Below are 27671 nucleotides of genomic sequence, written 5' to 3' on the forward strand. Positions count from 1 at the left end.
AGCACAACATGAAGAGAATCAGGGGTCGCATGAAATTGAGTTTGATTGCCTGGTTTGTCATCATCTCGCCGCGTACCTGACAATCTAGGGGCACAGGCTAGGGGGTACAGGTGGATTGGCTTCAAGCACCTCCGGATGGAAGAGGAGGGGTAATGAGGGTATCCCTCTGGAGAAGGGGGTAAATTACATCCCCCTCGAGGGGTGCAGCTCTTGGCTCTGTTGTTGGGAGTGCATCCTTCCCGTAAGTTAGGGCTGAAGTGTGTCTTGATAGTTCAAGGTTCAGCCAGGTCCTCACTAGAATCAGACAGGCAGAGGAGCAGACACAGACGCACAGCCAATGCTTCTTGTACGAGACAGTGACTCAGTCAGTGGACCCCAGCCAAAATTAACATGAATCAAATCATCAGAACCCAGTGGAAAGAAAATGAAGTGAATGTATAAGTTCGCACACAAGTTGATTGTCTGGTGTTAGTCAAGTTTAAGGTCTTGAATAGACTTATTTTATGTGCAGTGAAGGGATTACCTGCTCGTTTGGACTCCAAAGTATTTTGTATACAAACTATGTGATGACTGTCAAGTTTAGCATTTGATTTAAAATTAACTTTTGAGAGAGATTCCAGGTTTTACCACAGATTAGGAGATGTCAGTTGTCATTTGCCATTGTAGAGGTGAACAAAAGTGTAAAAACATGACACTGATTGGGGAAATCCCAAATCTGGGCACCTTGTTGATAGAAAGGAACCTTTATGTATGCATTGATTTTGTTGAAAACAGACGTACTGTTTCGGAAAAACTTCTGTAACCTGAAACTTTTTGCCATCTGTTTGGTAAATTCCTGATTTCGAGGAGATAATTCTCATATGTGCCATCAGTATATGACACCCTAAAACAGCCCCCTTTTCCGAGATGAATCATAGATTTTGCTCATAATTTGTCATAATCGCACCCAAAAATGTGTGCACTTCTTAAAGGTAGTCATAGTGGTTTGGACGTGCTAATCGTACAGCGGAGGAGTTGGCAAATATTACATGCCTGGAGGGAAGGCCAAGTTGTCCCTGTGGTCAGAATCCTTTTCTCCATCTCCCTCACTTTCTGGAAGAGAGAGTTGATTTCATCCGCCATACTGGTGGGCCATCTTGCCTGGGAGTATGCTCTTTGTAACATGACCCCTAAAACCTTTCAGATTAATTGATGGATCTCGCAATCCGGGCACCATTCAAAACGCGTTCCTCCGCTATGTGCTGATACTCCCCTTCATTGCCCCTTTCCTAGCACCCCGGCGCTAACGATCCCCTTGTTTTGTGCTGTCGAGATATTGAAATATTATCCTCATACACCCTCCCACATACGAGGGAAGGCACAAACGTGTATAGGCATACACACTGCCCAGTGTCTGAATAATCACTAAAATGCAGAATGTAGGTCGCTGCTTCATAGTGTGATGATGGGCTAATTACTATTCTCTCTACTGGTCATGTAAGGACAGGAAGATGTATGCAGGGAGTGAGGTACACAGGAAATGAGGAACTGCATAATGTGTGGATACACATCAAGTATTTGATGTGAGTAGTTACAGTACCAGCCACTGTATTATGTCTACTGTAAGAGGGGCATGCAAACCTATATTATTCACATGCAAAGGAGCAGAGCACAACTTTACTACAGCGAAGCCATTTGTGTGGGGTTTTGTCGGAAATGTCAAAAATCTTACATTTCTCCTTCCTGATTTTACTGCAGATTTGTCCTTGATATTTTGTCATTTAACATCCCCCATGAACAAAGAAGTTGGCGCAATCAAGAGCAGTTGAGCATCATAATTTTTTTTTTTTTTTCCCGGAACTCAAAAGGGATGATATCCAAGGAAGCAGTATGTCAGCAATGTGAATAGATGTTTTTGATCCTCATAAAATGTTTTAGAAATGTTTATACCTCACCTGGTTTATTTCAACCTATTTACAGGGAATAGTCTTTGATATACATTTCTTCTTATTTTTCATCAAAACTTAAATTCTACAATTTCTTGCAACAATATCGACCATTCCCCCTCCCCCAGAAAAAACAAACAAACAACACACACAAGATGTAAAGCCACAGTACCTTGCAAAAGCTTGAAGGTCATTTTAGAATATATTTTCTTTTTTCGTTTTTCTTATTTGCATATCAGGCTTACAAGACTGAAGTTTTTTGTGTATGTTGAAGGATATGAAATTGTTACTCAAGACCAGTTATCATCACTAGTTGGAGATAGACTTCCGAGGAAGAGACACATCTTGACAATGGCATCTGGGCTTCTGTAATGTTGACATGATCTCGAGGTGGTGAATTACATTCACTGCATTTGACTGATTTCTGTCGGGTCTTCCAGTTGAAATTTTCTGCTGGAGAATTATGTGTGAAGGAGAGAGACATTGCCTGCTTTGGTGTGGCGACTTATTCCTGCGAATCAGAGAGCTGTTTAATGAGCCCCGGCAGAGACCGGCAGAAAGGAGGCGAGGGTGAGATGCTGAAGGATGGACAGAGATGTGATGACAGGTTCAAAGGAGGAGGAAGAAGAAACAAGAAAAGAGAGAAAGAGATGAATACCTGGAGATTGAGTTTATCTGTGCGTTTTTTGCAAGCTATGGTACAGTCTGCCTGAACTTCCCATTTGCATAACATCATGCGCTGCAATTATAGAAACATTTCAGCTTCAGTTTGTTGGGCCATTATCTCTCTCCCTCTTTTATTCTATTCTTGCCAAATGTAATAAACATTAGCAGAACATTCGGGCTGTCATCATCGCTAATTAGACGGAACTCGTTAGCAGACACAGGCTGCTGCTAATCGCCAAGATGCGATGCTGGATCGTGGATGAATCCTTTCCCCCCTCCATTCCAAAGACAGGGTAAATGAGCCTAGGGAATTAAACTGTCTAATATGATTAGCGCAATCACACATTACCGAGGCAGCGTGTGTCGTGCATGTAAGTTCCCCATCCCCCCCCCCCCCTTCCACTTCCAAGCTGGAGAAAACTGTACAGGATTTAGCTCATTTGAAATTCTGTGTTGAATTAAATGCAATTAGATAAGCCAAACATGGCTGGCACATTAATATCTTAATCTTGCCAAATGCTGCTGCAAATTAGATTAGTTCCTTCAGTCATTAATGATGCATTCATGTCCTGTGTTTTAAGCAGCGTCAGTTGAGTCTTGTTAACCAAACAGGAGATGAGGTGTATGGGGTAAAGAGACTTGCATTGCCGGCAAGTACATGAAATTCACACTAGAATAGATGACTTGCCACTGACTAAATCCACCAGCTAATCATTGAAATGTGTTCAGAATATCATTAGACCTATGCAAAAATGCATAAGATACTTAAATGAACATTATCACTTTTGCAATTAAAAATGCAAAGAAGTTCCTGCCATTGATTGTTAATCGTATTTCCCAGCCACCCAGCGCACATGCATAAGGCGAAGGCAATGTTGTATGTGGGCATATTTATTCAAGAAGTATGGAAGGAAATGGGATGAGAAATATGTCAGTGGAGTGCCGTAATGATTGATTATATCATTTTCCCTCCGTCTCAGCGAGAGAGAGATAGATAGAGAGAGAAAAAAAAAAGAGAGTTGGTTGAGAATGTGATAGAGATTCTGTCATGGACACAGACAAATGATCTGTGACACACAACAGATTTCATACGACACTCTCCTCTATACAACACTCCCATAGCTTCGTGCATTCCATTTCTAGCCCAACATACACCTGGATTTCCGCCTTTATGTGTATGCATGGCTCTAAAAGCATGGCGAATACCCTGGTCCATATATTTTGTCAAATGCTTTCTGTTTTCTCATTTCCATACCTTTCTTCTCTGGGTTTTTTTCTTTTCTCTTCCTGGATAAAGTCTGATTAGGCGGCGGCTGCCCAGTTCAAATTCATAAGTTAATTATGCAGATGATGCCGCTCTGTTTATGTGAGGTAGTTAATCAACTAAAGTGGTGTTAGGGAGATGTGCGAGTGACAAGCGTGAAATTAATCGCTGATTGTGTTCCACATGGCCCTCGTGGGGAGGGGGGGGGGGACCATTACTGGGATGGGGTCAAAGAAAGCTCACAAAATATTGTTATCTATACACTCTCTGAAAAACAATGACGACAAAATACAAATGACACATAATTAAAAACAAAGTGGGACTGTCATTTTACTTTTTTACTTCTTAGGTCTTTAAACTGTTGCAAAATTTATCAATGTCCATTTTACGATTTTATGTATGCATACCATTACATACACTATGTAGCTTATAAAGAATTTTGTAGGTTTAAGCAGCACTATTTGGCATTGAGTTGTCTGTTGTTGATAAAGAACTGTGAGACATTCTGATTGTTAGTGAGGCTGGAGTTTTGTTTATTCATAAAAAGTTGTGTGGTTTTTTTTTTAAGACTTATCATACATGGTATGTATTGTATGATATAAAATGTGTAAATAGGTGGAGTACTCTGTGTTTGAAAAATAGAGAAAAATTGTATGATTTACTCAGCAAAGAAAAAAGGTAAGTTTGATAAAACCTTCAAGGACACTGGAATGTGATATCAATACTTCCCATAGCAACTGCAAGTAAGATGACATGTATAATTCTTTATGAATTAATGGTCTTTATTCAATATTAAAGAGAAAAGACAAAAATGAAGATGGTTGGGGTCTTAAGTACTACGCACATTTTTGCTGGAGAAAAGAAAAGAAAAAAATAAAGGCTATGGGAACCATGTTCGAATTCCAGTTTACCACAGGGCGGGTTGCCATGCGAGATTTGTTGATCAGCTTTTAAAGTCTGTGTGTCAAAAAGAGATGATGACGGTAGGATCTGTTCAACAGCTGAAGACGGACAAACTGATCAAATGAGGGGGGTATTATGGACGATGTTTTGTAGAGGTTCTGGGCAATAAAGAGAAAGAGGCAATGTGTATCATCAACTGGCCTCAGGATGGCGGAGGCATGTTATGAGTGCTCATCTTTTGACTGAAATCTTAGGGTTTTATTCATTAATGTGAAGAAGGTACATCCATTGGAGATGGGGTGAAACTGATGTATTGATTTCAATTTCATTGCTGATTGGCTTTTTTCTTGCACAAAGCAGATCTCCTTTTTCTGTGTAGGAGCTATGCATCAGTTGAAGACACGTGAACTGACTGAAAGAACTGTTTGTGCTTTTGTTACTTTTTGTCACAGGGTTTTGTCTGTTGCTTTTATTCCCATAGATGAGATATTACAAAGAATTTAATGTTCATATTCAGATGTCAGTGTCATGATTGTAAATCTCATAATGAGATTATTCCACTATTGATTGTAGTTGATGACATTTTATAAAAATTATGTGTTGGTGTCATCTTGTTGAGGATTTAGCATTGCCTATAGCACACTGGAGTGAGCTCTCTGCTCTGAATTCTAGAGGGAAATTCATCTGTTCCAGTGGCAAAGTCATCCAATTCTGACACATGGAAACCCTACCAGAGAGGGAAGGGACAAGGGGTGTTGGGATAGGGGGGGGGGGGGGGATAGAGGGGGAAAGACTGATGAATGGGTGCTAGAAGTTCTTGTTGCTTGGTAGAACCACTCAGACGGCATGTTGAAGGTACACCGGGGGGGGGGGGGGGGGGGGGGTTTCAGATAGAGCAAGAGGTGTCATCTCATTACAATTAGTTGCATTGTATCTGAATTCTCAATATTCATATTTGTCATTTTCACCACATTTTCCTCTCTATCTTCTCCACTAATATGCTGTGAGTTTAATCATTCTTTCTTTCTTTTCCTCAGATTTTTTCCTTTCTCCCAGAAGACAATATACTTCTGCCAATTATGCCTGATGGGGTAATTTTCCCTTCTCTCCCTCTCTGTCTGTCTGTGCTACTATTTCATCTGAAACAAACTCTGGTGTAATAGAGTGTTTGATTTTTTTTTCTTTGATAGAAGCTGTGCTTGGGGATTAAGAGAGGGAAATGGAAGTTGTGAATTATTGATTAGTCCAGAAGTGATTCTTATTACCAGCTTGGTGTCAGCTCTGTGTAAAGTTGATGATTTGCACCATTTGTGAGTGTGCAACTCCTTCTCCAAGGCCAGGAATGTGTTATAACTACATGCAATGATAGAAAAAAAAAATGGAAAAAGAGGGCTCATCTTTTGGCTGTGATTATTATTAAAGGTCCTGTTTACCTTTGGGAGCAGTGATTTGAAAAAATGTTCGAGATATCACTTTTGATACATATGTGTAGGTCAGTCGTATCACAAAATATCCTACCATATAAAATATTTGCAATAAAGCCTAAAATATAAGGAGATATCACTATTTTTCTTATTAAATCATAACTGTAGACGGTTTAGTCTAGAAACATTTTTAGTATATCTATTGTTCACGTTTTTCATTTAACAGTACTTAATATTGATTATACTGATTCAAATTTTTACATTGGTTGTTTCTATCCCTAACCCCCATTTAAGAACTATTTTGAAGCACTAATGCTGGGTTTTTGTTTCATCTGCAAATGGTAAATTATACCTTTAAAGTAGATATCGTTCACTAAATATATCCACACTTATTAGGGCTGATTAACAGAAGAGAATTTTGGCAAAATTTCATTTAGGACTGAAGTAACCAATCATCTGGTATCCATGTTACTCTGGTTCAAGAAAATTTGCCAGGAACATTTTAATAAGTCAAAGGTGACCGTGCACCTCAAAATGAACATAAAGTCGCACACACTGATTTTGCCTGAGGACTGAAAATAAGTGAAATGGGTCAACCTAGCTGAACTTGACTTTTTCATATTTTCTGAAAGCGCGGGTCTTCTTTTACGTTATGCTAAAATTTGGTATCATAAAACGGGCAGGAAAATGTGTTTTTTTAGCAGTTTATCTCGAACATTTTTGGTAGAATAGTGTGATTAAGTGTGTCTTTAGAATCCCTTTTTCATTTCTGAAAAACCTTGTCCACACTCTTCACTTTCAACTCTAATAACTTTTGAAAGGATAGTGCTACTGCTTTGAAAGTAGGCATTAATTATGGACAGAATGTGTTAATGAGGCATGCTTAATTTCAGTTTAATCTGATAATACCTTCATTATTGTTACTCTGGTGGTTTACTTCCTGTTTTTTGTTCCATTCATCGCACAGCCAGCACGGTTTGGTAAAGATTAAGCGCTTGAATAGACACTGTACCTCAGAGCCTCTTCTCTCAGTTCACACTTTTCCTGAGTTTGTGCTTTCTTTCCAATATTTAGATAGGTTAGGAGAGTCCATTTGATTTGAGTTATACATCATTTTAAAGCTTAAAGTCTGCTCTTTCAGAATATGGTCTCAACTAAAAATTCATGTCTGGCGACTTTTGTTTGTTTTGAGGTGCAGGGTCACAAAGAGAATATAATCTCTTCTCATGTACACATTTGTTGTAGTTTTAGCTGCTCTGCAAACAATGATCGACATAAAAAGAAACACTCCTGTTTTATTTATTAAGGGGTTATAGAGACCAATGTTTTAAGGTTGCAGCTAATGAGAAAATCTGCCAGCCTCTGCTTACCTTGCTTCTTTAGTCAAATATTGACATGAGATTACCAAGAATAATTACATTCCCAGAAACAATAGTTTTTATACCGGTTAGAACCATTTGAATGGTTAGGTTAAGGCTGCATAGAAAGTTTCACATAGAATTGAGTCTTTAAATATAAATAGTTTATATTTGTGTTTGATCTGAAATTTACACATTCTCAGCTGGATGACTCTAACATGAAATTCAACAAAATATTTAAGTAGGTATGGATGAAAGCAATATATATTTAGAAAAACAAATGATTTGAATATAGCCTCTACAGTGCATCTGGAGATATTCTCAAATGATGGGAATAATGAAGCAAAATATATTTTCATTTCTTTTTATGCCTGTATTTGGAGGGCAAGGAGTCGCTTGTAAATAAGTTGTGTGTATTGAGTTGTTGTAAAGAGCATGTAGCATCAATTTCTAGATACCCAGATTTTTGTTCTACAATCATGGACACGTAAGAATGCACCTTGCCTTTCTTGGTATTATGAGATCACGTATCTGTAATGACAAAATGTCTCACACAATAAAACTACTCATCCATTATCTAGAGGCAAAAACTTCATGTGTTCGTCAGCAGATATGGGTTAAAGTGAGTGATGCTGAGATACGCAAACTACATTTTGTGAGTTCATTCCATGTCACGCACGGGGCATACTCGGAGTCGCCAGTCTGAAGTAATGAAGATGTACATTTATCGATAACATGCATTAATAAGTACATCAGAAATGCTAATAGAGGCCTGGGTGATTTACTAGGGCAGTGCTATTCTAGCTAATAGAAGATTATTCCTTTATGTCATCCGTCATTTGTCAGGACAGTTGTTCTGGTGCGTATGGTAATGAGTAGTAATGGCACTCCATGAAAAGGTCAAGTTCTGAAAGAAGGAAAGTATAGGGTTTGTCATTATTCGTCTTCATTAAAACTGCATCATACATTAAACGTACCTAATGGAAGACCAGAAGTTAAAAGCTGTGTTATTACTACCTTCATTACCTTTCTCAAATTAATGCCAAAGAACTTGCAAACTAAAAAGGTATCCTCGCAAGTAGAGTTTTTCAATTATCATCTAACGAAGTAGAATTTCTTCTCTGTGACTTTAGTTGCATGGGACAACATGAAGTATGTTTTGTATTATAATTAGAGTTCTGAACCCACAGGGGATGGACGGGAGAAGGGAGATGGAAGTCTTGCGTACCCATAGGGGATTTAATCAAGCAAGTAACGAATCGCTGCGCGTCGTATTCATCTTATACTCTCAGCCCCTCCTTTGTTAATTGAATAATTGCTCGGGTTGAGCTGGAAAACACGCCCAGCTCGTGCAGCTTGTTTCAAATCTTATCACGAATCTCGCCCAAAACAGGAGGAGGAAATAGAAATGAGAGAAAGAATATATGCAAGACAGAGAAGGAGTGTAATAGAGAGAAAAAGAGAGAGGGGGATATAAAGATTGCAACTGCTGCGAAACGGAAGACATTGGAAGCAAAAATGCGTATGATTTCATGATTATGCTAAGTGAATTTTCTTGATTATTCAACGTCAAAGTGGAATTTCCCCTGTGTTGTGCATGTCATGGTCTCTCCACCTAATGAGATTATACAGTTGTCACCCCGCATTTTTGCTTCTGGACAGAACACGTGCTGTAAGGCAGACTACAAATGCCTCATCACTCCGCATCCTTCTCCCTCTCTCCCCCTCTCTCTCTCCTCCCTCTCTGCTTATCCATCTCTCTCCATCTCTCTATCCTGCAGCTATGATCTTCAGTCCCACAGCTATGATCATCCCCCAACACCCCCTGCATCCCAGAATAAGAGGAGGACTTCTATCCCCTGGTCTCGATCCTCCTCTTGCTCCGGAGTACATTGAGACTCACTAGAACAAGCGTGGGAAAGGAGAAGCGGGGAGGGAATCAAGAGCTCACCTTAAGCAATATTTAGAAGCAGATAGACACAAAATCTTTTTGATTTACAAGATTCCAAAGAGTTGCAAAATACATCCATGGTCTGTAGGCGTATATTCTACCAATTCTTCATCAAATCTTTAATTTGCGCATCCTCATTAATGGTTCCGTCTCAATAGTATACGGACGCAATTCAGCAGAGCGATCAGACAGTTGTAGACTATACCGGACAAAAGAAAACTGGTGTGATCCCAAACCCTATTAATTCTCTTCTTTTTCTTTCTCTTTTCAAACATGGCAGTCTGTCCCGAAATACCAAACTTAGTCACTTCGCTTTTCACTTATTTAATTAGTCCTCGTGCTTCGTGGAGGAATTCTCGCATGTATAAAGGTTGCAGTGCGAACCTCTTCCCTTTCTGTGGTCACTTGAGTCGAGGCAACTGGCTGGATAGAGGATAATTTCTAAGTCAATCTGACAGTCAGGAGGAAGGGGATTATGGCTACACCTGCTTCACATTTCTTTTCATTAAGATCACTCTTTGGATTTCACAATTTGATTTGTTCACCCCTCGTCCAGGAGGAAGAGTGCATCTATCGGTCTTCATTCGCCAAGCCGGAATAATTGTGAAGACACAAGCTGACTTGTGCTACCATCTAACGTAGGTCACCTCGACGGAGCGTCAGCCAGAAGATGTCAATTTTTATAGAAGTTGATCTTGAGATGGTGACATCGCCAAAATTATGTCTACCAAGAGAATCAAGCGCTGTGAAACGAATAGCAGACTAGAGAATCAAGCACTGTGAAACGAGCAGCAGACAAGAGAACAGGGTCCCGTAATACTACTTCTTGGTTGTTGTTGTTGTTGTTGTTTTGTGAGTGCTGGCCATGAACATTGGTGATATGTCATTCTAAACCTGTTTGTTTTGAGTTAATACACCAGCAGTTTAAGGCCAGTCCTTCTTCATTTCAAAATCTAAATAGGATTGCTTTAATAGCTGTGAGATAATACTGTTTCATGTGCATATGGTAGCTTCTATTTACATGGAGGGTCCTAGACTTCAAAATAAAAACACAATCTATCTAAACATTTGCATTAAAGCAATTGCTACAAGGAATCTAAAGCTCATGAATATTTCTCCTACTCATTTGATAGTAATTGTTATCATTGGTCTTTTTTGGTGGAATTCAGATATAGCCAATAAGAAAAATGAGAGCCCAACAATGTAGACTTTCAACTGCTATAACAGCTGTTATTTTTGTGAGGGTTTAATTTTTGCAAATTTCATGAGTCACTATTGACCCGCGAATTAAACAGCATATGAAAATATCACCACCTGATCTTGATCACATAGAGTAGTGGAGTGAACGGTCAGGAGTTAGTGCACTTACTATAGTCTTTTTGTCAAATCGCAAATATGTCTGTGACCTTCTCATTCATTAAAATATCTGTACATAAAAGTTACAGCTTTAATGGAATATCTATGCCAGGATGCATAACATGGGGTCTCTTATATCTCCAGTGATATTTTTTGCACAAGCAGATTAATGTTTTGAAGGAAGATGACAAGGGGGATAGGGGACCATGGAAGAGAGGGGGCGGGGTAGGGAAGAAAAGGAGGGAAGGGGCAGGAGGGTGAAGAGCATGAGAAGAGGTAAAGATCAAGGTTGGCCCAGTGGGTCCTAGATTCAGGAAGAACACGTTGATTCTAGTTGCAGGGGGGAAGGGAAGTGAGAAGGTGACTCGGGAGAGGGGAAGGGGGTTGGGGTAAGGGGGTTAAGGATGGGAGAGGGGTAACTTGATTCCAGTCTAGTTCTTGGTGGGGACAGTATAGACACCCTGTCAGGAGAAGCAGCCTTCTTTTTGGGGCACCCTGGGAGGTCAGCATCGGTGCCATTTCCTGCTGGCTTTGTCCCTGCGTCTTTGATGTGTCTTCCCAGACAGTTGCCCCAGCTGAGTCTAATTCCTGTTTCTCTGTCTTTGTTCCTCTCTCTCCTCATCAACAAAAAAGTGATGGGTATCTAGCAGAAATAGGATCTCTGCTCTTTTCTCTCAGGACGTAGGGGAGCAGAATCCTGACATTTGAAAAGAAAACTTGTTGATACATCTGATAAGCAGTGGTGGAGGCAAGTCTACAGGGCACTCCCCATGGCTGATGACATTTTAAATTTAGATTGTCTGGAAATTAGCTAATTAAACCAAATAATAATCTGAAATGTCTCATGCTGAAGAGGCCTACTTGACAAGCAGCTGTTAGCAGAGAACTCAGCACAGGAGAAAAACGTTGTATTGACTTTTGATATGATGAAGCGTGTTGACAGTCACTCAAGCCCAATATTGTTGCCGTCTCTGCATGCCAAAGCACTCCCCAAAAGCACAGAGGGAATTCAACGAATGCAAATTTGCTCATCGAGTTAGAAGCGTAATTTACTTCATCTTTCCCACCCTCTTGTTTCAGGAATCGTTTTCCATTAGTGTGCAAGCCATGTTGACTGGCTAAATGGTGGGAGCAGTGGAAGTGACTGGTTTGACACGCCACAACGTGTTTGTGCCATGGTCAATTTGACAGTATTTGCATAGCGTTAGTCCCACCTACTCAAGTTCCTGTGTGTGACTGGCATGTCAGATGGCTTTTGTTTGCCTTGTTAGCCCCCCACTCCCGCACTCTGACTGTGCCTTCTACCTGTCTCTCATCTTCGCCGGTAATGGTTCTCGAATCTCTTGTCCCGATGAGGTCATCGCCAGCTCGATGCCTGTGGACAAATAATAATGAGGGATGAAGTTTGCGCAGGGAAGGGGATACCAAAGCTGAATTATCAGTGCCTCCATTCACCGCCTCAAGTTAGATCAGTGCATTGACAGGACGCTTCATTTGGAAAGCTTCTTTAAACAATGAGCCATTTGAATTTTAATTGCATTTTTGGGCCGCCATCCTCTTACACAGGAAGCGTCTGCATGCGTGTGCGGTGTGTGACATGTTAGAATGGTGTGTGTGGTTTTACATACCTGCCTATGCAATCCACAGATTTCATCCCTCACAGACATGGCAGAGTGGCTTTTATCAAATGAGAATTATCACTTACCTGATTCCTGTACCCTGACATGCTTGAAATAAAGCATAAAATCAACAGCCAGAGAGTCCAGACATTTAGTTATATGGTAACACTGCAACGTCAGCCAGCTTGATAGGGTGAAAGAATAATTCATATAATTTATGTACCATATTACTGGTTCAGTGACATATGTCTTCCCCAATGCCTTCACATTGATTTGAAAGCTGATCACAAAACAGGGAGAAAATATCAATATTTCTTTGGCCTAGTGTCTTTTTCATAAATATCACAATATTTCCAGTCATCTTTCTGAGTAAAATGTCATTTTCATACAAACATCTTTTATGACATCCCTTATATACTCTAGCTATAGACTATAACCTACCATTTAATCTTTATTTTTCTTGAGTAAGTTCAGTCTATTTTCTGATTGCTGAGAAAGCCTTGCCTTGTATTTGTCACAAATGTCCTCATTTCATACCAGTCTCATGTGACCAAGACTCAGCTTTGGAGTCTCAACTTCGTAATGACTCCATCTTTACCACCATACACACATGGCAGTTTGTCTCCTCTTAATGTAATTACAAGGTGTAGCACTACTAATTGGGGCAAGTATCCAAGTAATATATTCATAGTGTGTGAGGGTGGGAGTCCATCGACATGTTGTTAAGGCTCTACACATACAGGGAGGCTGTCTATTGAAACACAAGCACACACTCTCTCTCTCTCCCCCTCGTCTTTGCTCAGGATAAATACAATCGGGTCTTATTCACTCTAAGTCTTACATTCTCTGCACGCAGCAGTAATACACCAGTAAATAATGGAACTCTTTTGATGTGACCTCAATAATCTCTGAACTGTTCATGGATTAGCAGAATTGGGAAGAAAAGGAGTCCCTTTTTTTTTTTCATCGTCATAATGGCACTGATGAGAAAAATTTGTATGCTAGTCACGAGTCATGTGATAAGATTGAATTGAATGCTTTGCTCTATGTTTTGTAAGTTGTACTTTTCAAGGTAATTTTTGCCTCGTTGCTCTCTGCATAAATCAACATCACATTCTGATATTATGATCAGTGTGCTACATGTGAGCCGAGAGATTTGGGAGATTTAGTAGTGGTAGCATGAAGATTTGGTCCATCGATAAAGTCTATAGGATGAGAGTGTATGGGAAAAGAAACACATTGGTTACACCTCTCAAATGTGGGTGAGAATGGAATCCATCTTGTTTAGAAGATGGTGATAGTGAACAATCAGAGGCCATAGAACCTATTATTACCCTGACAGAACACACCTACACATTGGTAATATGGGCACAGCTCAAATCTGCATGATTTTAATCCATACATATAGTACACAATTCACTCAGCATGCTCTAAATATCGGATGAGCAAAGGAGAAACATTGGAAGTTGTCATAATGTGTTTTGTATAGGTAATTTCAAAGATTTATTTTCTATTTCAAGTGCTTGTCATTTGCACAGAAATTGAACTTAATTTTTGTATATATGTATAATGCCTTTCCAAATGCGAGAAGTGTAAGCGTTGATTGTATATCTGTATTTACTTGGAAAGACATCACATATCATAAACTGACGTCAGTGAACAGTCCTGAAAAGACTCATCCGTGACTGCTGATGTTTTGTTTGTTTGTTTGTTTGACTGAGCATCTCTGCCTAGCCTGCCCTCGCTTGGAGAATGGCGATGGAGAACTGAGATGGGAGCTGTAATACTCAACGTCTAATATTTTTGCAGATTGGCATAAAATGTTTTTTTTTTCACGAACAGTAAAGGCCTATTCTGACTGTCCTACTTTTTTTCTTTATCTTCGATGGACCTTGATGTTTTTTCCTTCACATCTGGGTAATAATCCTTCTTAATGTTGATGTCTGTGTAATGCTGCTTGTTTGTTTTGTTTTATTTTATTTGTTATTTTTTGGCTGTCAGTACTGATGCATTGTGGGCAGGCACAGGGGAAAGTAGGTCACTCAGGTCCATGGGGATGATGGTCACCATGATGTCCAGTGCTCTAGTGTCCTTGGGGGAGCCTGGAAGACTGTCCTAATGGCATGCCTCTGGAGGAGAATGAAAAATATATGAGATGTTTGATAGATTTGACAATGACAAACTTATACCCAAGCACATGTACTTGTGCACACACAGTGCACACATGCACACACTTGTACTCAGGCAGTCATACAGTTCAAAACATATCTTATTTTATACGCTTTCACTAATACACAGTGGCACCACTGGCATTGTCAAAAATGTATGGCTGCGTGGCACCTAATACCATTAATTTACTGAAAACAGCAGTTTTAGGTACGTTTCTGCCATTAGTTATAATATTCGCTACTATTTGTGAGGCTAAGTATTTCTTGATCCCTACAGGTAGTCTGCAGGTTGTGTCACTAATGCCAAATTCTCATCTATTGCAATGATTATATATTTTGCACCACATACATGTATATAATACATGCTTATGATGGCTAATATATATATATATATATATTTTTGTATGCTGTTCAAATCTTTGCACTATCTAGCTTGTTTTGACTGAGGTTTCATCTATATTTGTGTATGAATGCTGTACATTCACCCATTCACCAATGGTTGCGGACATAAGGCTTTGGTATTAATGTTGTTCAGTTCCTGAAAGACAGGCACTACACACACACACACACTGAATCTCAGTATGTACCCACAACAGTTCCTTTGTACGTGTGGAGACTGATGCCTTATAAAAACCAGATCAATGCCTGGCTAAAGTTCCCCATTGAATATTTAATTAACATACATTTCTGTTTTTGTGCACTTAGCAATCCCCAAATGATTGATTGAAGTTGGATAAATATATCTACTTGCCAACAACGCCACATGCTCCAAATCAATTATTCTCCAAACAGTGTACAGGCAAATTTTAATTACTTCTCTACTCACGACACTCCAGCCTCTCCGAAGCCAAATGCACAGTACAGAGTTACACCAGAACCCCCCCCCCCCCTCCCCTCTCTGTTCTCTCTCTCTCTCTCCCTCTCCTTTTCTCTAATTAGCGAGAGAACAGTATAAAACTGGAGATGGCATAATTAAAAAAAAGCTGTATGATTGCCTTTGGGACTTGACTATCTTTCCAAGATTGGTTTGTCTCAGCCCGTACACTTTTCTCCCTTGCCTTGATGGTTTTCCCCACACTCCATTTGGTAATTAGAAATGATTAATATCGGGCGTGCGCTGACTGTTTCTGTGTTTGTCCCGTGTCATCTGTTTCTTCCTTACTTTCTTTAAAGGACAAGTCCACCTTCATGTACATAAGGATTGAGAGAATGCAGCAATATTAGTAGAACACATCAGTGAAAGTTTGAGGAAAATTGGACAATCCGTTCAAAAGTTACAAATATTTTAATTATCTGCACTGTCACTGCTGTAAGAGAAGACTACTACAGTGTATGATGTCACATGCGTACAACTAAGGAAAATAAAAAGAGAATTTTGCAAAACTTTACTTTTTGAATAAAGTGAACATTTCTTTGACTTGCTACTGACATATGTGTTAAGGGTAATATTATTCCCCCTGCCTTCTGAAAGAGAGAAGTCGAGTGTTCTTTTGTTATGCGAGAAAAATGGAAATAATTATGTTGAATTTTCTTTATTCTTTCTTTATATCGTTGTACTCATGGGACATCACAAGCTATAGTAGTCTTTTCATCCAGCCGTGACTGAGCAGAAACTTCAAAAATTCATAACTTTTTAACGGATTGTCCGATTTTGCTCAAACTCTCACTGATGTGTTCTACTAATATTGCTGCATTCACTCAACCCACATGTCTATGAAGGTGAACTTGTCCTTTAAAACCCAAGTTCGCCTCGTATTGTGTTTCTGTAGCTCCCTCCTGTTGTCGAGAAAGGCTTACTCTACCATCTTACGCTGCGTTCATCACTTGAGCCGGGAAACTGTTGTGAAATATGTCCCGCTCTTTGTGATGATGTCAAAGAGCGGTTTTTCTTCTTCACATTTTCTCTAACAAAATGTTTCCAAAATGCTGAAATTTCACCAAGGAATTTTTGCGGAACCTCAGTGTGACATTTAAAAATCAAAGCTTGCATGTGTTGACATTGTATTGACTGACACAGAGCATTTAATTGCCTTCTTTTATGACAGTGATGGTATGAAGCTATGAATGGAGTCATACTATTGCGAAGGATTGCAAACTACAATAAAAAAAAAAAATCTATGAATTAATGTTAAGTAACAAGCATTCGTTTGTCGGTGATAAATTAAGAATGCGTGAGTGCTTATATATTGTCAAGACAAGAATGTGTCATAGATATGCCTAAAAAATTATGAAAAATGCCCCCTCCCTCAGAAATTAGATAGTAGATGTAGCAACATTGCCAAACCTCAACCAAAAATATTGCAGGTAGCAAGTGAATTGTTGTCTTTTTCAATGTGGCCAGGAAATACGAAGCCAAATATGTATCCTTTAAACAAGTCACAGGTATATTGATGATACCTGAGTGATCTCATTCTCTCCCATTTGTTGATAAATTGCTATGGTGTCTTTATGTAAAAATGTATCTGTGCCATATTACATATGTCATATATTATAGAGCCATATTTCATTTATATCATTGCATTAGATTATGTCATGTACAGAGTATTGGCGATGAAAGCTCAATGGAAAATGCTTATCAGGGATTCTGGATTACATACATTGCAGTGACTCTGTAGCCTTTTTTCTTTTTTGTCTTAGATGGTTTATGTGTTTGTGCGTGTATGTGTATGTGTGTGTGTGTGTGTGTGTGTATGTGTGTGTGCGTGCATAATGTTTGACAAACACACACTGTATCAGCACAAGGTGAATGTGTTTCCAAGACACTCACCAAATACTAATAATTTGTGTGATCCTTTTTTTTTTTTTGGGCCCTGAGAAAACCAAGGAAGAAAACCCCAGCTGTGTTTCATTAATTTTGATTGAGTTTGGACAATGGGAGTCTGGAAATGTGTAGATTACACATGGAAAAAGGGAAAATAAAACTCAAATTGCAAGAGGCGAAAGTGGGGGGGGGGGGGAAGATTTACAGGGAGAGGAACAAAGATCAGTGGTTATGTTGACCAGAACTGACCGATAGAACAAGAAGAAAAAAGACAATTCTGAAAGTGACATTTGTAGGATTTTTAAAAAAAATTATGATTGATAAAGTCTTTGAATGATATAAGAAATGATTCTGATTCAAAATGAAATATTACATCTTAAAATCTCAGCACAAGAAAATAATCATATATATATATATATATATATATATATATATATATATATATACATATACAGTATATATATATATGTATGAATAAATGTACAATCCATTGAGAATCAAAAATGGAGAAGCTTCAAAGACTTTGTGCAATATGAAACCTTCGTGGCTTTCACCCCCCCCCCTAAAAAAAGGGGGGGGGGGGAGAAAGCAATGAACAAAAGTTGTCGTTCAATCCTTCAAAATCAAGAGAAGGGGACATTACAATTATGCAGCGGGGGAAAAAAAGGTCTAGTGAAGACAAGCAATAAGACAGAGCTGAGAGGAAGGGAGAGAGATGGCTAAATGATACTGGTGATGAGTTGATGGAAAAAGCTGGACGTCCAGGGAAAATATGACCATCCAGGAGGGGGAGTTTGAGAGCTAGTGCATGGGTGTAAAAGGATAGAAATGGGGATCAGAAGAATGGGCGATATTAAAGAAATGGTAATTATGCCCATTTTCTGTTGGCTTAGCAGAGGACGAGGGGTGAAGGGGAAGAGGCAGACGAGAGGTGAAACATGAAGTTTGAGTCGATCGCCATGACGCCGAAGCGTGCAGCGTCTTTGTTCTTGCCATGTTGTTGGTATCTTGTTTCCCCTGCCCCTTTTGTGGGACTCTCTCCTGTGTCAGAAAACTCATTAATGAAAATGACTTGGCAGGGCTTGCCGTTTCAATGGCTTGAATAGAAATCCATTAGTCCCATGCACACATCTCGACCTGGCACACAACCTACTGGTCTTCTGTAATGGAGTAATTATGTCGGAGCTTGCTACTCAAGGTACGGTGCAATTAATGCTCACCCCAACCCACCACTACCATCTAGCCAGACCCTTCCTTTCTTCTATCTTCTAATACGTCTTTTCATTTTCTTTCGGGGGGGGGGGGGGGGGGGGGTGGTAAAGAGAAAGGGTGAGGTTGTAGAGATTTGGCAGCCGTCTCTTGTGTTCTTCGTCTTTGTTGTCTTCCCTCCAAAATGAGAAGAGAGCACAATGAGAAAGAGAGGGAAAAAGATGATATGAAAAGCAATGGTTTGGTGGAAATTAAGACAGATTTCTTTTGATATTGGTCTTGCTTTAATTGCCTTGTGCAGTGTGCATCGTCCGTCTGATTAGCGGTGCCGTCTCCTGATTGGAGGCAAATGGTTGTCTGAAGAAAGGGGGTGGGGGTTGCTTCATGTCCGCTTGGGTTATGTTGAACTATAAAGAAGTGCATTGATACCTGATTCAACCACACATTTACGTCCTCGTCATCCCCTCTCATTTCCAGGTTTGATGAGGCAAGGAGAAAACTAAATCAAAACAAATCAAATTCTTTTTTTTTCCCCCGTCAGTGCATTAAAAGCATTTTGCAGTATGTCTGATTAGTCCCGATAACTGTAGCTAAATTGTGAGTCATTTTTCAATTATTTGCAAAGACGGTAATTTAAGTCTTGGCTGATTATTGTGCAGTGAACCTCCAGCGTGGTTGCGCTCTGTAACCAATTATCATTGAAATTGCATTTCTGTTGTTTTGTGTTCCCTCATCCATTTCAAATGCAGACATAATCTCATTGAATTTTTCATTTCCTAGCACAGTTCTCAAGGATGATAGTGGATAAAGAAAGATGAAAACCCATGTAGGAGAGAGGTGTGGGTGATTTGAGGGAGATTAAAACAATCCAGCTTTTACAAGCCCACCCTCTAACTGGCAGTGTCAGAATCTCCCCCCATTCTTAATCACCCGTCTATCGAAGGCATCAAAACGTGTCCAATAGCTTTACCAGCCCCCGTCCCTCTGAATTAAGCTGTTTTGTTTCATAATTACGGCAAGCATCGACTTGACGCATCCGGCATATGAGCCTTATTTCTGATTATTATGTATTGATTGGGTGTCTCGGGCCATGCCTCTCCCTAGCATTCTTCCTATGAATCAAATTGGAGCGAGCACTTCATTTTCTTTCCATTATCCAGCCTGGAATGTTGGAACGCTTAGTGCCAGATCCCGCCACAACGTGTCACTGGCCTTGATTGACGGCTAGTCTTTATGCCGAAGCTCTCACCGAGAGAGAGAACTGTGTATTTCATCCTCGTCAAAAAGCCAGCTTCCATTTCCAGTGATCCCTTCCTCTGTCACTCCTCCGATACCTTGCTGTCACTCCTCCGATATCTTGCGTGCAAGATGCTAATTTTTATCCATTTTGTATCTTTCCTTTTTAATGTCATTTCTTAATTTCATCAAAAAAATGTATCCATATGTGCTCTAAATGGAAAATGTACTCCATGATTTTACGTTTCATCTAAACGTAGATATAAAATAGTCTTAAACCGATCATATACTCTGGGTTTATATTGATGTGTCATTCTGAGAGATGAAATGGTTAATGAATTTATTCAGTCTCCCCTCTTGCTGGTAGATGTACATGTTTCTCAAATCATAATTTGTAGATATTAGATGTCTATATTCTTGTACTGCAGGTATGGTACAGCCTTTCTATTCCAACTTGATATTTTCGGTTAGGGAATCACTTGCTACTTTGTATTTACATTAACTTGATATATTTTGTCATATTTTGTTTTCTTCTTTACGTTTTGTTAGTTCTGCATTTTTCCAGAATCCTGTGGTTTATTCTATTTCATGTTATAATGTTCATCTTTTATATTTGTTAGTAATCAGAAGTGGAAATCACTCATAAATTATGAACTTTGCATTTGTGTTTGTTACTGTTCTGGTCAGTACAGGGACCAGAAGTACTTCTGGCAAAATCTTGAATCTTGAATCTTGAATCCTGACTGCAAATTTGCCTGAAGGTGCAGAGATCTTTTTTAAAGGTCTTTAGGTTTGGATTATACACTATGTTGATGCTAGTCTGTATGATCAGGCTGTGTTTCCCCCGTTGCAACACGTGAAGGGCCACAAAATATATGAACCCCCCCCCCCTCCCCTTTTAATACATTATTACCATATAAGTATGAAATGTATTATCCTAGCATGGATTAGATTTTGCTTTGATGTGGCATACAAGAAAATTATGCAATTCTGGTAAATTATCCACAGGTAAAACTGAATCTCAATGATTCCGTCTTGTGTCCTTAGTAAACTCAAAGGCAGAAGGTTCTCCACCACTTACACAAGAGGAGATACGCTCTCTTTCAACTGCCTTGATTGGAGACTATCAGTGTTCGGCAATTCTACGGCAGCAACTTGACACCTGGGTTAATTATAGTATGCAAATATCACAGTATGCAGCGTGATTATCATGGAAAGAGCAATTTTTCATCAGTCGGGGAGTTGCTCTTGCTGTCTTTTGATCAATGATTATGCATGGAGACAACATGATGTGACTTCTAGAAATGTTGTAGTGTTAAGAACTGCCTACACTTTGTGATTTTGTTTTGTAGTTTGTTTGTTGTTGTTTTCCCCTGCATAATCTACGATGTAGTTGGCCTGTCATTTCATTTATACATCTAGGTGTAACAGCCTGGTACAGAGTGTTTCACATTTGGTTAATGGGCAGTATTATCATCAACTGGGCCTCTTGTCCTTAGTCTATCTATTTCTCTTCAATGATTTATTATCATTGAGGCTTGAAGATAAATGAGAAGATATCAGACAGAACTGAAGAAAAGGGTTAAAAAGAAACACTCTAAACTTTGTTGAGCATCAAAAAACTACTTGGATTTTATGCGAACAAGTCTCCTTCTAAGAGCTACTTCACCCTACAGTAATTTTGAGTCTTGGATTTCTTGATTGAATGAGAACTATGGTAGTGAACTCAAGATTCTACACATTGTGCTACTAAATTTCTGTAGGATACATGCTGACAATCACAGATATGTACTCATTAGTAATGAATCAGCATTGAAAGAAACAAGGTAATTTTTAGAGTGATTAATCATTTTTCAGTCATACATAATGAGATTGTTTTAAGGTGATGTATACAATAAGAATGGTGAAAACCGCAGCTCAGTTTTGTTCCTGTATAGTCTGGATATTTCTCAATTGGGTGCAAACAATCAATTGCATTGTCTATTCCTGACATGACCTAAGGATGCCGCCCCCCCCCCCCCATAAAACATATTGTTCTTCTGATCGTCTGGAAGGGATTGGACTACCTGCACTTCTTTTGTCATTAGGTACCAATATTGCCACAAATATTTGTAAAACAATAGTCTACATGTACATGCATGCAATCCCATCCCACCTAATCAGTTAAAAATAGAAAAAGTGCATCCATTCCTGTATGTTACGTTCCAGTGATTAGCACTGTTCATATTTTGCCAAGTAGTTAAAGGTTGAATTATCTGTTCTGATGACGCCGTGTGTGTACAAATTAAGATAGGAAACAAAATCAAGTCCTCGTGTATGTTCTGTTCTGTAGAACATAGATTGCTTCATATCTAGACCAGATGAGAAGTTTGTTTGCTATAGCCATCTTGTCTGCCATAATGGAGATTGACGTAGTAGTGGAAAATCAACCAAGCTAGAACCTGTCCAGAAGCGCCAATAAAGAGAGCAACTTGGCTATTAGGAAGGGTAATGAAGCCAGGCTTGGGTACACTGCACATCAAGGCTTATGGGGGGAAAGTTACGTATTGAGCACTGATGACCTAATGTAATGCCTGAGATCTATGGCCAAGCCAGTTCTTCTTTTGATAGAGCATTAGAAAGCCTTTTTTTAACATTACTGAATTAGTCTCTGTGGCTGGTAAAACTCAGTAGCAAGCTGACAAACATGTATGGGACAGTGGACTAATCTTCTCCATGATCCAGCATGGAGCAATAATTAAAGGATCAAATGCCTTTCTGACCAAGGAAGAGATGTACCTCTGAAGTGAAAGAAGGAATTAAAAGAAAGTGTTGATTCTGTTTCTTCTGGAGTGTGCAAGTAAACTAATGCACTCGCATATCAAGAGAGGGAGCTCTATCCGATAGATTCCAATGTTAAAGTATCGGCCGTTGTGTAGGGAATGTGGGGGGTGGTGTATCACTTTCAAACAATGGCTTGAGTGCCCTTTTTTTTTCAACCCGATCTTACAAAATGTGGCAGAGTTGAGATGAGAGATAAGCCACCAATGCATCACTCTTTATTCCTTCTCTCTTAGTTTTTCCTTTCTTTCTCCATATGGTCCCCCCCCCCCTTTGTGTATTATTTCCAGGCTCCAATGAGGAGGCAGTATTTCTCCCCTAATCTATCCTGGGAATAATTGCACCAATTATTGCCACAGACATTAATCACTGCACTGGGCCCGAACAATGGAACTTCTTTCTTTCAAAACTTGGAACTCTCACAGCCATCCTTTGAAAAAGAGTAAACTGGCTTGGAATTATGGAGAGGTTGCGGTATAATTAACCGTTAAGTTCTGATATTGTTAGAGAGAGAGAGGGAGAGAAAGCAAGAGAAAAAAAGAGAGATATGTATGCATATAATATACAAAAAATAGAATGCAAAAATTAAAACTCTACATAAAGACAAACATAACCATGTAACATCCCTCTAAGAAAAACTGACACTTTAAGATCAGTAAAACATTTTAAGTCTTATTTCAGGAACAATCCAGTTCCATCTGAAAGGGCAGGAAAGCTTGGTGGTGACATCATAAGATACATAGCAATTCTGACGTAGTTCAGAATTCTTGAATTGATCAAGTGACAATCGGCATTATTCCCCCGGAATAGCAGCCAGTCTTTTGCTTGTCTGCAATGATTTCTCACTCCTGTTTCAGGTAGTGCTACAAGGTGTTGCATGAGACAGACTAAGGCAATTGGTAATGAAAGGCTTAATTGCCGTTGCCAAAATGCTAAGAACAAAGGTCAGCACATCAGAGAAATGGGACCGAAATGAGCAGGTTGTCTCAACTCCCCCACATTGTGCCTGTGCATTGGGACGTAAACTCCGAGTGTGCTTGCCATAAAAGGTGTTGGCTGGCCGAATCACAGTCGAAGAGTGCTAAAATCACAACAAGAGACAGAAAGAGAACGTCTCTCCCACTGGGCCGAGAAATGAAGGGTGGAAAAGGAGGGGAAGAAAGAAGGCAGCCATGCCTGAGTGTGGAGTTTAATAAGATTAAGACGTATGAATGGGAGAGGTTCATGCGGGGGTTGATTTATTAATTATATCGGGGAATTATTATGATTGGGTATGTGGCTGTGCTATGTGTGTTAATAATGTAGGAAGCAGATGTGTGTAGGGTGCATAGGCAGAGAGGCTGGTTGATGGGGGAGATTCTAACACTGTGGTCAGGAGTTCCACCCCTGTGTCGGATTAGACAGACTTGTCGGGCAGACATTAGGCTTTGCAGAGGTTAGTGCAACCTTGTACTGTTTCTGTTCACTTTGAGGAGAATTCGGTTTTCTTGGGAAAGTGGTGTTTTATCTAATTACGCAGTGGGCGATGTGATGTGTTGGAATCCCTAAGTGGGTAACGTGTATTCTCTTTTTGATTTCGACCCTTCAGTTCAAGTCGGTTGTCATTGATACCGTCATTCCATGCATTGACCTGCCACCTTCTGCAGGAGCTCATTGTGTTTTGTCAAGATTTTGCTTTGTTTGCCTGGTAGTTCACAATTTCAATTCAATTATGAGTTGATTTAGGCTGCTCTTGTGCACAGGGCATTTGTTGTTGGTGGTGGGGGGGTGTCGGTTAAGGGACAGGTTTTGCCACTAGAGGCCTAGAAGTCATGCGATTTTGTCAAACTGCAAGACTCATTTCTCCAATTTGTGAGATGGAGCTGAAACCAAGCCTGTACAGGAATGGGTCTAATTAGAATGCCATGTCTGAACATAACTAGGAAATAACATCAAGGTGTAATGTCTTGTCAGGTTTTTTTTTTCCTCCCAACAGGCCAACACTTCTTGTAGGGCTGCCCCTTGATAAAGCCAGCTGGTCATGGGACTTCGTAGAGCGGGATCTGCAGCACCCCAAAATCACCTCGTCACCGGTGCTGCAGCTAATTAACGTCACATCAGCCCCCAGTTCCTCTCTCCCTTAGCCACATACCTCACCATCCGACTCATCCCCAAATATTCTCACGTCAGCAAAACAAGCCGCGGACTATTGATTGCGACAAAGATAAAGTACACCCGGGAGTGAGACAGAGATCTACGAGGGAGCACGATGGAGAGTGAAAGGGAGAAAGAAAGAAAAAAATGTGAGCAGGAATGATAGAAAGAGAAAGTTGATTACCCAGAAAGTTAGCCAAAGGAGGAAAGAAAAATATGAGAATTCTTTTCTCGGTTTTGTGGTATGGGGTTGGGACCATTCTGTTCGGTTAGCACAGACACGAAGAAAGCCATTAGTAGCCGAGTGTAGCCTAGCCGGTGGCCGGGAGATGGGGCAGGGATTGGCTGCCTGAGAGAGCACAGTGTGGAGTTGATGAATATTCCAGCTCTACTGACTCATTTTGAGGTCGCTAAGGTCAAGTCCAGGAATGTTGGGCTTCGTTGTTTTATACAATGGCTGGCCATGATAAGCCAACACTCCTAGGAGGATTTCAACAAGGGAGAAGTAGAAAGAGCGGAAGAGAGGCAGAGAGAGAGAGTGAGAAACAGACAGACAAACAGACAGACAGAGGAAAGGGAGAAGAGAGTGAAAATGAAGGGGAAGGAAGAGGAGAGATAACAGAACGAAAAAAAAAATGAGATCATAAATGTAGAAAGATTTATAACTTGTATTATAGAACTCTGGAAGAGGGGGTAGCATGTGTAAGGGAGCTTGTGAATCTGAAGTGTCTTGTGCATGCATGCCATGGGCTGCTTGTAGGTTTAGTCTGCTTTTGAAAGAAGGGGGGGGGGGGGGGGTAAAACAAAGAAAAAAAGGGGAGAGGAGAGGAGAAAAAGGGTGAAGCGAAAGATGGCCTGTAATGGATAGAGTGAGAGATGAGAAAATGTAAATAAATCGCATTTGGTCCCCTTGTGGGTTCACATACCTTTAGCTTGTTCCCATACTGTAATTAAAAACTGGTGGAAGGCAGTATTCTTTTACGGCAGGCAGGGAGGCGGCCTGTGCTGTACATCCTGGAGACCATCTCACAACCTGGGGTTGGTATAGAGTGATAAAAAGAGAAAGGAAAGGAGGACGGAGAACAAACACAAGGGAGTGTCCTCCGGGGGACTGCAATGTCTTCCTGTCGAAAGTACCCAGAACCTGAGACGAAGGAAATCAGAGAACTTTGGTGTTTGGCGTCAAAATTAATCAACCCAAGCATTTTTTTTATAATTCTCTTTTCCCCAAACTTTTTTCCCCATATCCTCCAAAACTGATTAGTTCACACAACTCTCTGCTGAGCCCTGGTCAAGAGAAAATATGGGCACATGTGGAAATGTTCAGATCTCTTTTTCCTGTCCCTGGTTTTCAACTTATTGTCTGTCTCGCTTTTTTCCTCCGTCCTTTTTTTTTTTTTTTGTAATGCTTGGTGGATTTATGAAATCAGATCTCAGATAGATTGTGAAATGTCAGGTTGTATCTGACCCCCCCCCCCCCCACACACACACACACACTCTTTCGTTCTTTCTGCGATATATTTTCAAGAGCAACAGATTATATTTGACAGATAACCTGATACAGTAAATTGGAAACACATTTCTCTCTACTGCATAATGGCCAGCATTGTTTGAAAAGACATTTGTTTTCCTTTTATTAAGCATGGATAATGATGCTCCTGCTTTAGAAGAAGAGCTAGATGCAATGCTCTACACTGTGGCTGGAACTTTGAACATTTATTGATAGTTATGTCAGTTCATCTGAACTGGTGTGTGCAATTACAGAAAGGTAGCCTTGTAAATTAAGCTTATTAGTTATTTATTTTTTTATGCAGATTCTTTATGGAGAAATGCCTTATCGTCAGAGAAAAAATCGATATAGAAGTTCGAAGTATTATCTGAATGATCAAGAAATAATCATAGTCTCAACCCCCTGTAGATAATGGCTGTAGCTGCTGTATATACATGTAGATCTCTTTCAAGATTTGAAGTTGTTGGATGACTCAACCTTCCTCATTTTACATCAAGTAGAATGTGATCACTGGAGAGAAAAGATCTAGCATAAGAAAACATGAAATCTGGTAATGAAATCATCAAAATGAATATGTTTCTCCTTTTTTCTCAGTTGATTGTGGCAGCTTAATAAGGTGTCTTTAAGTGTCGGCAATGTCTCAGTTTAATTATAATATGAGAGATAATAATTGTTTTGAGAAGAGAAAGCACAGCATGGTGATGGATGGATGTCCATCAGAGCATTCTGCATACGATAAGTAGATGATGTGTTCACAGTTACTAAGAAGACAGCCCTTTTTCTCTTTCTGTGGAAATCACAGCACCATTCAATCTCCTCATAAGAAGGGAGGGCTTATCATTACAGTGAGCCAGATGGGAGCGTGGTCATTGCCGCGGTGCTAATAGCGTGCCCTCTGTTGGGCATAGAGTTTAGTGCTCTCCATTTCCTTTCGCCTGCCAGGGCTCTGGGTACTCGTGGAGGAACTAGTGGCCTTGATGGCAAATCATGGAGCGCTAATCCAGCCCTGAGTCTCTGCTGCATCTTACAGCTCCTCTCTCCAATTAAAAGCATATTTAATATACATGAACAGCCTGTGCAATTTTCAACAGCCATGCCTGTCTTTCCCCAGCTTCCATCAATCAAACTTCCTCCCAGTGGAAAATGAATGATTAATATCCTCACTGCTCTTGACAAGACTGTTACTCTTTACACCAGCCATTCCATTTATCCAGCATTCCCCCTTGCTCTTGTATAGTGCCATCTTCTTGACATCCTGTCTATCTTATAATGTGAATTATACTTTGGCTTTAGTCATATGTCATTGTTATCACGAAAATGGCTTAGAAAATACTTTCTCATAAAGTGATCGTGTTTATCAGTGTGTAC

The 27671-nt window shown here is 39.9% G+C and overlaps 1 pseudogene; it reads left to right on the plus strand.

The window, feature by feature from the left end:
- The window catches only part of LOC139727812 (zinc finger homeobox protein 3-like), a 244515-nt pseudogene that overhangs the window by 199670 nt on the left and 17174 nt on the right, over nucleotides 1-27671 (plus strand).

The sequence above is a fragment of the Diadema antillarum genome, unplaced genomic scaffold (assembly GCF_040938485.1).
Source record: "Diadema antillarum isolate AM-2024a unplaced genomic scaffold, OU_Dant_1.0 seq00000153_RagTag, whole genome shotgun sequence".
Lineage (NCBI taxonomy): Eukaryota > Metazoa > Echinodermata > Echinoidea > Diadematoida > Diadematidae > Diadema > Diadema antillarum.